This window comes from Monodelphis domestica, chromosome 1, assembly GCF_027887165.1.
Source record: "Monodelphis domestica isolate mMonDom1 chromosome 1, mMonDom1.pri, whole genome shotgun sequence".
In the NCBI taxonomy this organism is placed as follows: Eukaryota; Metazoa; Chordata; class Mammalia; order Didelphimorphia; family Didelphidae; genus Monodelphis; species Monodelphis domestica.
This window is the reverse complement of record NC_077227.1, coordinates 131,917,442-131,932,421: the sequence shown is the minus strand read 5'-3', so window position 1 is coordinate 131,932,421 and position 14,980 is coordinate 131,917,442. Positions and strand designations below refer to the sequence as shown.

At 35.8% G+C, this 14,980-nt stretch overlaps 1 protein-coding gene across 9 annotated transcripts in view; it reads left to right on the top strand.

The window, feature by feature from the left end:
• The window catches only part of AKAP13 (A-kinase anchoring protein 13), a 422,215-nt gene that overhangs the window by 238,843 nt on the left and 168,392 nt on the right, over window positions 1–14,980 (top strand). The gene's annotated exons all lie outside the window — the stretch shown is intronic.

Here is a 14,980-nt window from a genome sequence, read left to right as displayed (position 1 = left end):
TTGGGAGATTTTATGTGGCCCAAATATGCACAGATGCATTCTGAACCAAAATAAAATGTAATTGGAAAATATTTATCATACATAAAAATATAATAACATATAGATAATCTTACATTTTGAAACCTAGGCAATCTGTCACCCACAGATATCCCTTGTTTGGTGTAGTATGACATACACTACATAACTTCTTTTTTTATGGTTTGATTTTGACCACTGATGTAGTTGATAGAGCCAAGAAGACCAAGTTCAAGTCTTTTCTCTGATATATATTGGCTGTATTACCCTGACCAAATCACTTAACTTCTTATAACCTACCCAGAATCCTTTAGGAAAATGTGTTGTGGTGAAGGGGCCATTCTGCCATGGTAGAGGGAATTTATTTACCAGAGAGTTCCCTGTACTAATAAAATTGTAAGTCTAGTTAGTTCCTTTCTTCATCCTCATCTACCTACCAAAGTAAAAAAAAATTTTTAATCAAAATTATTAAAGTAGGAACAACAATTCAAAATAGAAAATAAATAAGAAATGACAGCATGAAATGAAGGAGAGCTTAGGCTTAATATTTCAAAGAGTTAATATTATCGAGGTTATTTGTATAACATGAGTCTACTATATAAAAATAGTGAATTTGTGTTACTGTGGTGTTTATCTTACACAAATTATTTACTACCTAGTGTCACTGCTGGGAGTACAAAAAGTTTGGCAGGGAGGAGTTGGAATGTGTTGGTGAGATATTTCTTACATAGGCCTATAATCTCAATTAATTTTATTTCAGTTCTCAGTTTATATCAAAATTTGGGACCATTGATTTCACTCAGTTTGGATTAGAAAAAATAAATTAATCCTCATTCCAATGTTTATGCCTTTAGAATCCTTCCCCCCCACCCCCCAACCTGTTTTTTCTGTCTTAAAATCAATACCATATATTGGTTCCAAGGAAGAAGAGCAGTAAAAGTTTAGTCAGTGGGGGTTAAGTGTCATGTAAAAAAGTATCTGAGGTCAGTTTTAAAGCCAGGACCTCCTTTCTCTGGGCCTTAAATCTTTTTGCATTCCCTATTCAATAAAAAGACAAAAGGAGGTGGTAAAGAAATAATGCAGAAACATTTAACATTATTTAATTGATTTCTTGTAGCATTTGTCACAAAGTTAATTTCATCTTCAGGGTTATGATATTGAATCTGATGAGAAAATCTGGTAATGAGATGAACTCATTACCTCCCTCTTATCTTTGAACCATTTTCTTCCTTTGGGTTGATAACTTCTACTCCTAAAGCTCTCATTGAGTCCATAACTCTGACATCTATGTTTTGGTGCTTCCTTAAAAGTCAGAATCACCAGACTCCTGCTACTAAGCAATGTACTTTTTGCTTGTATCTTATTTTTGAATGTGTTTTCAATTATGTATAAAAACAACTGCAAATCAGAAAACCCTAACCCTTTTTATAACAACATTTTTTTTACCATTGCTTCCATTTCTTTTTCTTATAACCACTTGCCCCCCAATATAAGTCCTGTTGCCAAGTTGAGAGTAATTCACACTGAGAAGAGAGTGGAACAAAGTGACCCCAAATGTTATGAATCTGTATTTATGCTAGTATGTCTGAGATTACTTTGAACTGGCAAGATGTTATCTACAGATAGTCAGGTACCTGAGAGGTAAATAGTACTTGCTGGATTGTTTCTTTTATCCCTTCTAATTTGTGACACCCTTTCTTCTTCATCTGCCTTTCTTTTTGGAACTCATTGAAGTGTATGGCCTGTTGGTGCAATTGTAGTTTCTTTGAAGATATTGCAAGAGCTGTAAAATAAGGAACTGGATACAATAGTTCCTTATCAGAAATAGAATTGGGGCAAAATGTTTACTCATGAGGACCAGGCTGCTTTTTTCTTCCTTAAAACAGTCTGATGCAGGATGGGCGTACGATATTCTTGGTGCATTGGAAGCCATATGTGAGTGTTTTCTTCTTCACATATCTTTTAGCTCTTCTCTCATTGTTCTCTAGGTTTTCATTTTATTCTTCCTTCCATCTATATAAGAAAGAACTTGAACTTCCTGTTTGCCATCTAGTGTTGGAAAGGCTCGAAAAAAGGTTGTTTTATTGTTGTTTCTTTTCCTCTGTTGGTTTGAAAGGTACTCTCACAGATGTGAGAGCTTCAGAAAGTACTGAAAAGTTAGTTGTTAGAGGTATGGCCTTCTAAATATAAGAAAATACATTTGTTGTTCTTTCAGAGTTGTTGCTTTAAAAATAGAATGTATTTCTTACCAATGGCAACTATTTTGAATTTAATGTGATTTAGTAACAGTATCCTAGAGGTAATAACACGACTGAAAATTTTTGTGCTGCATTGGAAGTCAGTAATCACAAAGAAGAGAGAGAATGATAATTAAATAGCTGAAATTTATGTGGCACAGTAAGATGTCCAAAAATCTTTCTTCCTAGCAACCCTTTGAAGAAAATAGTATAACTGATGTTATTTTTTTATTTTAAAGAAGAGGAAACTGGGGCTTACAAAGGGACTTGACAGATAACTCAGCTAATAAGACCCAAAGCTAGAATGTTGACCCAAGTTTAGCACTTTTGTAGTAAATAGTAGAATGGGCACTGGAGATGAGAGCTTTGGAACCTGACTGATCTTTACCAGCTGTTTGATCAGTGGAGGTCACTAAACCTTTCTGAGCCTCAGTTTTCTCATCTCTAAGATGAGTATAATAGCATTTGTATTATCTTTATTTATTGAATTAGAGAGGAAAGGGTTTTTGTAACCCACAAGAAGAGTATGTAACTGTGGCTTGCCATTTCATATGCTCAGAAAATTTATTTTTGTAATTTGCACAGTTGCAATAGAATCTTGTTCTTTGCAAGCATTAAACTCGACTATGACCTTTATTTAGGGTGAGCCAAAGTTCCCTGTTTACCTTTACCCTAAAGAATACCTATGGTCTTTAATGCAGAAACAGTGATTGGTGGACTTGATTATATGGAATGACTGTTAGGGTGAAAAAGGTTTTTCTTTTCAGTCTTTCATTCAGTGCTAGTAGGCATTGTTAGTTATTTTGGATACCAGTGAACAGGCCCTTTTAGTTCATTCTTTAGATGACTGAATTTTAGCTAATGACACAATTCATTAACCCATCTAAGTGCCTGAGAAGTTCTTTGTGGATCACTAGATTTCATAGCTGATTTTTATGCAGAATCATGTTTTTGTTGTTGTTGTTGTTGTGAAAGACTTAAGTAGCTCTCATTTCTAGTCCCTTCCACTTACCCACTTTGTACCCTAAGGCAAATCTCTCAATTTTTCTGAGGCCCAGTTTCCTTATTCACAAAATGAAGAATATTACTCATTTTACCTACTATCCTTCTGGTTGAGAGAATTAAAAAAGATAATACATGGGAAAGAGCTTTGTATACCATAACATGCTAAACAAAATGTAAAATGGTTTTATTACTGTTATACCTTTTGTGTGTTATTATTTGTCCCAGGAGTTTCATATTCAGTTCTTGGAACTCTGATTGTGCCTATCCTAGTCTTTTTTGATATCACCTTTTTAGACCACTTAGATGCTTCAATGCTAGAGAGAGATTAAAAGCACGTGTCATAAACCAATTGTTTCTGAATATAACTCATTACTTATTTCTCTTTAAAATGTTGCATAGTCAAGATCTGTAGCAAAGATCCTTACTCACAACCCCCCCCCCCCCCCAGTAAAACCAGGATTAGAAGCAAAACAGAAAAGGGTAGAAAAGGGTGTGTATGTGTGATTTATGGCAAGTGTCTGACAAAGGCCTCATTTCTCAAATATATGGAGAACTGAGTCAAATTTATAAGAATACAAGTAATTCTTCCAGATGATGTTGTCAAGAGATATGAATAGACATATCCATAAACACCCTTCCTTTTTCAACTCCTGGTTTGCCTGATTACTTACTTAAAAGGAAGATGGTACAAGAATTTTATATGCCATTAAAATGAACAGCTCCATTTAGATCATGGTGTACAAGGAGCTGTTCACTGTATACCTTACCCAAATGTGTTCCTGTACCTTGTGTTCATCACCTCTGTCTTAGGAAATGGATAATGTGCTCCATCATAGGTCCTTCAGAAACATGAATGTTCACCGCATTGATCATAATTCTCAAGTCATTCTTTAAAGTCTTGCTGGCCCGTAGAAATGGTTCTCTTGGTTCTGCTTACTTAAAACTACATTAGTTAATAATACTCGAGATTCTCTAAAATTGTCTTTTTGTATTTTGTCATTTTATACAGTGCAATAATATTCTGCTTCATTCTCACCATAATTTGTTCAGCTATTTTCTAATTGGTTAAGAAGTAATCTAAAAAACCCTCTTTGCTTCTAGTAATTTTCCTTTTTTTTTCTTTCCATCTTTTAATTCTTCCTTCAGAATTGGAAAATCTGTGTGACTTAAGCCTTTTCTCTTTTCCATATTAAACTTGCTCTTTTAACTCTCATTCCCTATCCCTATTTGTTTTCCTATTGCGTTTGGTGTTTCTGTCCCAAACTCTGTGTATGTGTGCACATGCCCATGTTTGTATTCAACCCTCAGTCTCTTTTAAGTAATAGCAATATTCATCCCCCCCACCCCCACCCCCATCCCTTCCTCCACGTTTGTATGTTCTTTTCAGGTATTTCTATTATGAGAAATAGCAAGGTTCATCCTCTTCTTCCTCTTCCCTAAACTGTTTTTTACCATTTATACTCCCTTCTTTTTTCCTCTCTTCAGACCCTTAGAACAAAACCAATTTTCTCCTAGGACTTCTAGCTTTTTTAATTTAACTACCTGAGTACCCTGTGAAGGCAATGAGGTTTTGAAGGAACAATAGTTGCTTTACCCTCTCTGTTAATATTAGCACTAAATCACCATATTAACTCCTAATTGCTCAGATAAATTAATTTTCTAGGTTCTTTTGACTCCTTACTGTTTTGCAAAATTCCTATTTAGCTTTGGCCTTTTTTTTTCTTAATCAAAAATGTATGTCCATTAAAGGGCCATTTCTCCTACCCCTTTCTTCCCTCTTTCCCCCTAAGGATTATATTTACTTTTGCAAAATAATTTATTCTTGATTTGTAAACCTATAGCTTTTGTCTTTTGGAAATATTGTATTCCAAGATATCCTCTCACTGAAAGTAGAAACTGACTGCTAGTTCTTAATGTGATCTTGACTTTAGAATTCCTTTGTTTCTGAACTGCTTCTGTCTGCTTGAATATTTTTTTCCTCTCAGGAGGTTACAGTGTATTTTCTGTCTTTATACTGTGGTCTCATAATCTTTGGTAGGGTTCATTTATGATGTCTTGAAAAAAAAGTTTCTAAGATTTTACATATACATGATTTCAGGAGGTCCAAGTTATCTTAAACAATTTCTTTTTGACCTGTTTTCTAGGTTGTTTATTTCTGATATATGTATATATATTTTGCTTTTCCTTATGTTTTCAAGCTTTTGATTTTATTATATTTCTTGCTGTCTCTTGAAGTCATTGGTTTCTTTTTGGTCTATTTGGTTTTTAGGGAGGCCATTTTTTAGGTAAGTTTTACTACTGCCTTCTGAGCTACTTATTTTCCCTCCATTTCTATTCTACAAAGATTCTATTTCTGTTTTTATCCCTTGTTTCATTTCTTCCTTGTATTCATGTAGTCCTTGTAGAAAAATCAAGTCTTTTCCCCATTGCATTTGTTTCCCGCTGTTATAGAGCAGCTTGCTCCTCCTTTTGGAGGATCTTTAGAATTGTTTAAAAAAATTGATACTGGATGGTATTTTTTATTTGCTGTTTTTTTTTTTAATTTTAATTTTTTAAAAAATTAATTTCTCTGCCTTTGGTACCTGAATTTGGACTTTGTGCCAAGCTTAGGCTCCAGGCCCTGCTGCACTTTGAGTTGTGGTGTTTGGCCTTGTCTTGAGCTGCTGGGGTTCCTGAGCTGACCTGACTTCTTCCTTTTTCAGGTTAGTTCCCTGCCTTGACCTTTGAGGTTTTGAGCACTATATATTCGAGGATCTTTTTAGTGTTGCAAGAGACTGTTTGGGATTCCTGAACTCTTGGGCCTGCTTTCTCTTGGTTTGAAGACTCTAGCATTGTGCTGGTCAACACTGCAGGTTTCTTAGAGCAGTCCTCTGTTTTTTTCTGCATTTGGACACCGAGTCGTTGTGTCTTGTTTCTGGGATCTTGTTTGCTTTGCTGAACTTGGTTTCTGCCTGGTGTTTTGTGCAAATCTCAGATAGAATAAGTCAATATAGTTTTCATTAGATTTCTTGATCATGGTTTAGTGTGAACTTCTTTTTGAGGGGTGTGTGTGTGTGTGTGTGAGAGAGAGAGAGAGAGAGAGAGAGAGAGAGAGAGAGAGAGAGAGAGAGAGAGAGAGAGAGAGAGAGAGAGAGAGAGAGAGAGAGAGAGCTCTCCAGTAGACTTCTAATTTAGGCAGCTACCTTGGCAAGATTCTCTCCCATCTCAAAATCTCAAAGCTTTGCGAAATGGGAAGCAGCACTTTTGGACTCCCATCTCTCTCCTTTACCTGTGTATTTATATGGAAGAAACTCCTGACCTACATCCTTAAAGTGAAAGTAGATATTTTCACTGAACACTATTGTATCAGAAATTGGAAAATTGGTTACAATTTTATGCCAGATTAGTAGCCTGGTTCTCCAAAGAAGCATTATTGTCATTTTTCTATATGGACTTAAAATATTTCTTCAATTGTAATATGTAAGGCCTTGTCTCCCCAGAATTTAACCAGTTTAAGTTCATTTTTTAAATTGAACACCATAATATTTGAAAAGTAGGTAACTAAAGTTTCTTTTCTCATCACTCACATTTATTCCATGAATTATAGTAATTACTTTCCAAAATGATGTTTTTTTGTGATTTGATTTTTATTGTTATGATGACTAATGAGAAACTAGTTATTATATTACTATCTATAAACAGAACTTGTTTACTTTATTGATTCATATTTTCCATTTTAGCCAATTGATTTTAACACTAGAACTTGAACTGTAGTTTTTTTTATACATGTTGGTCTCCACAGTTCTGATCAATAGTGAGAGTATAATGAAATCATTCCAGAGCCCTCACTTTATTATCATGCCTAAATCTATTGTGGGATAACGGTTTTTGGGAGGAGGGTAAATTTATTTTTTATCATTTGGGTCTAAATTGTTAGATTATTTAGTTCAATGAAAAGGTCAAAGATACTGGCTAGAAGAAATTTTATGTCCATTTCTCTTGGAATAAATATCTCATTATAATCCTTGGGATACTTCTTCAGGCTTTTGTGTTGCATTTTTCTCCACTATCTTTTTTTCAAATTTAATTTTAAAATTTTATATAAGCTTTAACAAATTAAGGTTTTGATTTCAGTATTAGTCAAATTTTCCTTTTAACAAGCTTATCACTATCAGCCTTTTTATTTCCAACTCCATAGGATTTCATCATAGGGAATTAGTAAAATGAATTAAACATAGTCCCTGACTTTGACCTTAGAGTCAAAGGATTTAGAACTAGAAGGGGATGTTAGAGACTACCCAATCCAATATCTTTATGTTATAGATGACAAAATTGATTCAAAGAGATTATGTTAAAAGTTATAGTGGTAGAAACTTCAGTCCTGGGACTTGTATATAAGGCTGCACATATTTATCATATATGACATATTTTCCTAATGAAACAAGACATATTGCTTACATGAAATAAAAATTCATGGAGGAAAAAAAGGAAAAATGGTATATTTAAATCTGCATTCAGACTGTACCTTCTAAGATGCTGGATATCCTTTTTTTGTCTTGAGTTCTTTGGAGTTGACCCGTTTCTTTGCCTTATTGATAATGGTTAAGTCCTTCACAGTTGATTGTCATATATTATTGTGTTACTGTGTACATTTGCCTGGTTTTGCTCACTTCCAGGTTTTATTGTAATCATCTTGTCTGTCATTTCTTTTTTATTTTTCTTTCTTTTTTTTTTAAACCCTTACCTTCCGTCTTGGAATCAATACTGTGCATTGGTTCCAAGGCAGAAGCGTGATAAGTGCTAGGCAATGGGGGTTAAGTGACTTGCCCAGGGTCACACAGCTGGGAAGTGTCTGAGGCCAGATTGGAACCTAGGACCTCCTGTCCCTAAGCCTGGCTCTCAATCCACTGAGCTACCCAGCTGCCCCCTTGTCTGTCATTTCTTAAAGCACAATAGTATTTCATTATAAGCATGTACTGCAACTTATTCAGCTATTCCCCAATTAGTAGATATTCCTTTAGTTTCCAGTTCTTTGCCTCCACAAGAAGAGCTGCTATAAATATTCTAGAACACATAGTTTCTTTTCATTTTTCCTTGATCTCCTTAAGAAATAAACTTAAATGGTTGGATTAGTTTATACTTCTACCAATAATGAATCCCCACATCCCCCCAACATTTATTATTTTGTTCTTTTATCATTTTAACCAAACTGATAGATGTGAAATATCTCAGAATTGTTTTGCTTTGTATTTCTTTAATTGATAATGATTTAAAGCATTTTAATATAGTTATAATTTGCTTTGATTTCTTCATCAAAAACTTCCTGTTTGTATCTTTTGACCATTTATCAGTTGAGGAGTGGCTCATATTCTATATCTAGTTCTAGATCTTTATCTGAGAAACTGACTAGAAGTTAAAATTATAATAGCTTAAAAGTGCACTAAGACTTTTGGCTGACACTCTTGGGTAGGTGTGGGGGTGAGGGAATAAGCATTTATATAGCATCTACTGTTTGCCAGGCACTGTGCATAAATGTTTTTTGAATAAATGTTATCTGATTTGATCTTCAAAACAACCCTGGGAAAGAAGTACTATTATTGTCCTCATTTTGCAGTTGAGGAACTGAGGCAGAAATTACGTGATTTGTCCAGGGACACACTCAGCTAGTGTGTCTGAAGCCATATATGAACTCTGTTCTGACTCTAGACCCAATTCTATGTACTATGGTGCCCCCAGCTGCTTCTAATGTTCAACATGACTGGATTTGTGGTTTCCATACTTCTTTTATAGGCTTCCCCACTTTCTCCAGTTGTCAGGCAGAGCTAGGATATACATGTTTTGTAAAATCAAGAGGTAGCAGAGTAGTGGGCAGAGAAAAGTTTTGTCTTTCATGACCTAAGTCATCTGATAATTGCTTGGTGCTTCTCTGTACATTATTCCGTTGACTCATTTAGGCTAGGAGTAGACATTGGAACATTTCCATCCAAAGGTGTTTGTTTTAGATTATTTCTCTTGAAGTATTGCATTCCTTCCATTTGTGAGGAATGCTGGACAGCCCTCTTTCCCTGGCCCTGTAAGCCTTCCTGTTCCACATTGTCCTGGAGGGACAGTAACCCCTTCATGCCTCAGGCTGCCTGTATAGAAGCTTGGAAACCACTGAGACTTCTTTCAAGTTCTATAAAAACCAAGAACAATCTGTTCTTTTTTCTTTTGTTATATGAGAATTTTGCTTAAATTAAACTATCAAAAGTATGGGGGAATTTATTTCATGGGCTTCTAAGAATGCTTTAAACAAATAAATAGTGTAAACTTTGAGAAGAGGTGCTTAATAGCTCTGAGGGGCCAAAAGAGGATATCAGACTTTTACAATGCAGGAGAATTCTTTAAATTATGGTCTCATTTGTAACTGTCTAATATGCCTCTAGGGGGCCTCATTAAGGCTAAGAAAACTCCTGAAATATGTGAGCATGCCCAAAATTATCTATATTGAATAAATCTATGTCTCTGTGTATTCTATATGTACATATACACGTGCATTTAAATTTATTCAGTCCAAAAGCATATCTGGGTATACATATATATACACATGTACATCAACATATACACATTTATATATGTTTGTTATTTTGGTGTATCTAGATGTTTAAATAGGAGGTATTCAAGAAGCATTAGCACCTTTGGGGTGGGGGCTTGCCATGCCTTTTTCAGGGCTGCTCCAGCCCCTTTGGGGATCCCCCTCCTACCCTACCCTGTGTCTGTAGTTCCAAGGAGTACAGCAGCCACATCCCAGGAAAGCTTGGGTCCTAAACCCAGAGGGGAACTGGGGTAGTGTGTCTAGCCTGAGAATGGAACTTGCTTTGGGAGAATGGACAGACAAGAACAGTGTGCTCCAATGACCATGAAGGCAGCTGAATTAAGCAGACATTCTGGAGCACCTAGAACTTAGGCAGATGTCGAAGGTGTCAGCCATCCACTCATCCTGGGTCATCACCGATTGTCATGACTTTTAGTCTTGTCCCTGGACTCTCATGACTGGAAAAGTGAGGCTGACAAATTTGTACAACCCTGTCTCCCTTAAATACAAATCATGCACAAGTCAGGCAGCACCCTGTGATGTCATTGGTTCTCTTTGAAAATGAAGGCTCACAGTGGTATATGTGTATATGCATTCATAGGCAAATATAAATTTATTCATGTGTGTGTGTGTGTGTGTGTGTGTGTGTGTGTGTGTGTGTGTGTGTGAAATTGTCTATATTGAATAAATTCCCATTGTGATGTCTTTAAGGTCAAGGATGAAAAAGGCAACTGAAATCTGCCATATTCCTAAGATGCTTTAAATGCTCCTTAGCTCTAACATTGTTTAGTTATATGAAATTACCACCAGATTTGTTATTGGCTCCATAAACCCTTGGATAAGGATGTGATTTTGAGTGTTAACCTCCTGTTTTACCAGGGTGTGTACTTTGTTTATAATGTGTAAGTACCCTTAATTCAGTGACAATTCAATTTCGTGTATATTAAGAAAGGGACAAGGACTATACCTATATTTCATCTGTATAGGAACTACTAGATGAAAAAAATTTACCAATGCAGTTTAGCTTCTTCCCTGAAATTTGAGACTTAGAAATTTGTGTGGGGCACTGAAGGTTAAGAGCTTTGCCTCATTTCACATAGCCAATGTGTGGCAGAGGCAGGACTTAAAGCCAGGTTTTCTGGCTTGAATACTGGTTCTTTATCCAATACATCAAGATCTTTCTCCTCTCACATATATTTAAAGAACTCAAATTTGTATAGTGCTCCTATGATTTGTTAGATCTGAAAGGCCAAAGCCTATCTTCACACTCATAAAGAATTTTTTTAAAATAAGAATTCTGTTGAGTAGTTGTTTCTATAGGAAATAGGCTTAAATTAAAACAGGAGAGAATCTGAATAAATATAGAAATAAGTCCTTTCTTGGGGGGCAGAAATAGAATGTAATAATAAACATTTTATTTTGAGAGGAAGTGTGGTGTATTAGATAGGCCACCAGGCTCAAAACCAGGGTTATCTCGGTACAAGTCTCACCTGAGACATTTAATAGTTTTGTCACCCTTATAGACATTTCACGCCTCTGTTCTTAGTTTGTTTTTCCTCTGTAAAATCAGTGGAGGGGGCAGCTGGCTAGCTCAATGGATTGAGAGCCAGGCCTAGAGATGGGAGGTCCTAGGTTCCAATCTGGCTTCAGACACTTCCTAGTTATGTGACCCTGGGCAAATCATTTAACCCCTATTGCCTAGCCCATACCACTCTTCTGCCTTGGAACCAATACATAGTATGGTTCCAAAACGGAAGATAAGGGTTTTAAATAAAATAAAATAAAATCAGTGGAGCTGGACTTTGACCCCTGAGGATCCTTCTAGTTCTAAAGCTATGGTCTTTAAAAGATCTTTTATAGTATTTTCAACATTTTCACAAGCATTAATTAAGTTCTTGCTGTGTAATAGGCCCTCTGCTCAGCTTTGAGAATACAAAGACAGAAAAATAAGCAATGGAAAAATTAATTGGAACATAGATTTAGAGCTGAAAGAGACCTCAGAACTATTCTAATTCCACTGCATCATTTTGCTGATGATGGAACTGGGTCCCTGAAAGGATAAATGATTTGTCCAAGGTTATATTGATAATATAGTCAGACTCAAGATTTAAACCAGAGTCTAAAGTCAATTCTTTTGTAACTGTAATATGAACAGGCAGTTTTCCAAAGAATAAATTAAATCTATCTATAGTCATATGAAGACATGCTCCAAAGCACCATAGATTAGAGAAATGCAAATTAAAACAACTGAGATATCACTGTACACCTACAAATTGGCTGACATGACCAAAAAGGAAAATGATAAATGTTGGAGGGGATGTGGGATAACTCTTTTGGAGAGTAGTGTGGTACCATATTCAAAGGACCTTAAAATTATGCCTCTCCTTTGCCCCAGCAATACCTTTATTGGGCCTGTTTGCCAAAGTGATCAGAGATAGGGGAAAAGGATATACTTGTACAAAAATATTTTTTTGCAGCTTTTTTTTTTGAGGCAAATAACTGAAAATGGAGGCAATATCTTTTAATTGGGGAATGACTGAACATGTTGTGGTATATGATGAACAGGATGGGTTGAGAATAGCCTAAAAAGACTTAAATGAAGTGATGCAAAGTAAACTGAGCAGAACTAGAAGAACAATATTTATAGTAACATGATCAACTGTAAAAAATTAAACTATTAGCAGCAAAACAAGGTTCCAAGATAACTCCCAGGTACTGATTATGAAAATATTATCCATAGCCAAAGAAGAAAATGACTATTGGAGTCTGATTGCAAATCAAAGCATGCCATCTTTCACTTCTTTCCTTCATGAATTTTTTTATTGTATATATGATGTGTTTCTTCTGTCATAGCATGGACTTTTGTAATCTACATCAGACTATTTACCACCTGGAGAATGAGGAGGAGGGAGAGACTCTGAATTGCAAAATGTCAGAAAACAGTTGTAAAAAAATATTTCTACATTTAATTGGAAAAAAATTTAAGTAAAAAAAAAGAGAGAAACAACGAGCATTGCTCTGGATCTAAGATGTTCTTAGGCAATTACCTGCCTTAAAGTAGAGAGCTGATTTTAGCCTTGTTTTTCCCTATTTCTCTACGTAGCCTAGCTTTTCTTATATACTCAAAGCATGCAAAGAATTGTTAATATTTGCTTAAGCAAAAAACATTATAATTATGTTTGGTTTATCCATACCACTGACCTCCTTTATGAATTCAGAAAATATGAGAATTTAACATTCTAGGCCAAAACCTTAATTGGCTTAGTCTGTTGTGTGCCTTCATGATGGAGAGCAGGGACCTTAATGATCCAAAAGAAAAGGAACCCAAACATTATTTATATTTGACTTGGGATTTTTTGTAAACTTCCACATAGATGTAGGGATTTAAAATATTGTGTGAATATCATAGTTTGAAGCCAAACCACTAAACCTTCACTTGTGATGAGCTGGAAAGTTGTCCAAATTCTCCATCTCACCCCTCTTTCAATACCTGTCTCTTTTCTAGTCCATATAGTCATTTATTTATTAAAAAAATATGTCTGTATCCACTGTAGGTCAGGTACCATATAGGGAGTAGGTGGTGTAGGCCCTTCTCTTAAAGAGGTTTGCAATAAATATTCCAGTAACTAGATTAGTATCTGCAGTATATGAGTGCCCTCAGAAGAACATGGTCACAATACCTGGAGAGTTCAGAGAAAGGTTGAGATCACTTCAGTGTGTTGTTGGGTGGGGAATGATCAGAGATGACTTTGTGCCATGTAAGCTGTCTCTTGAAAGAAGAGAAGAATTTTTGTGGAGGTGTTTTGTTTGTTTGGGGTGTGGAGAGAGGGAGGGGTATTCCAAACAAAGAGAGTGCTATAAATAAAAGCAGAGAATACAAGACATATTTCAGGAATGACCAGTAGGGAAAAGTTATAGAGATTAAGCTAGGTAGTTTGGGGTCAGATAGATGGATTTAAATCCCTTTTTAAAGAATTTGAACTTTAGAGAGTAGTTTCTATTGACACCTTATAGGCTGGGGTGTGATGGTAGAAAGATTTTAGAAGGGGAAGAGACTAGAGGCTGGGAGACAATGTAGAGAGGGCTTTTGTAAAAGCCCAGACCACTTTCTCACTTTGATAAAAACAGTCTCTGTAAAGTCAACAAATATGTATTTAACATCTACTACATGTACCAGGCACTATGTTAAAGTATAGGGAATACAAAGAAAAGCAAAAACAAACAAAAAAAAGGCAAATAAAAAATCACAGCCTTTTGCTGTCAAGGAACTCCAATGGAGAAGACAAGATGCAAATAACTTTGTATAAACCAGAAAAGTACAGTATAAATTGGAGATAATCTCAGAGGGAAGGCACTAAGATTAAGAAAGAACTAGAAAGATATCTTGCAGAAGGTTAGACTTTGACTGAGACTTAAAGGAAGAAAGGAGAGGTAGGCAGGGGAGATGAAGAGGGAGAGTGTTTGAGACATAAGAAAAAGCCACTGAAAAATGCTCCAGGTTGGGAGGAGTGCCTCATGTAAGGAACAGCAGAGAAGGCCAGAGTGACTAGATTGTAAAGTATGTGAATGAGTGGAGGAAGTGTCTAGACTACAACACACTTTGTAAGCCAGGTGATTTTAAAAAATTTGATCCTAGAGGTAATGGGGAACCACTAAAGTAGAGGAGTGACATGATCAGACCAATTTAGGATAGATCATTTTAAAAGTTGGAAGGGGTCCTGGAGTGTGAAGCAACTTCTGACAAGACTTTAGTTCAGTCAAAAAAATCTCTTATACCATGAGAAGTTACAAAGGAAGAAACCACAGGACTTTAAAGCTTACTGCATATTGGCTGTGGGGGTAGGAGTGGAGAAAGTGTGGTTCTCCCCGCCCCCCCACCCCCCATTGGAATGTACTGCAAGCTTCTTGTTTTCAGGGACTGTTGTATTTTCGTTTGTATGTTCCTAGCATTTAGCTCTGTGACTGGCACTAAATAAATATTTGTTCATTAATTACATGATTCTTAACTTTTGGATGGTCAAAGCAGAATATTAACCCCAGAGAGGACTAGTATGGAAGATTTTTTCAGGATGCTGTCATGGAAATTTCTTATTATCTACTTGTATGTCTTTGCTATGTCACAAAGATGGTTCTGTGTGATGTATTAATTTATAACTATATTATCTTGGAA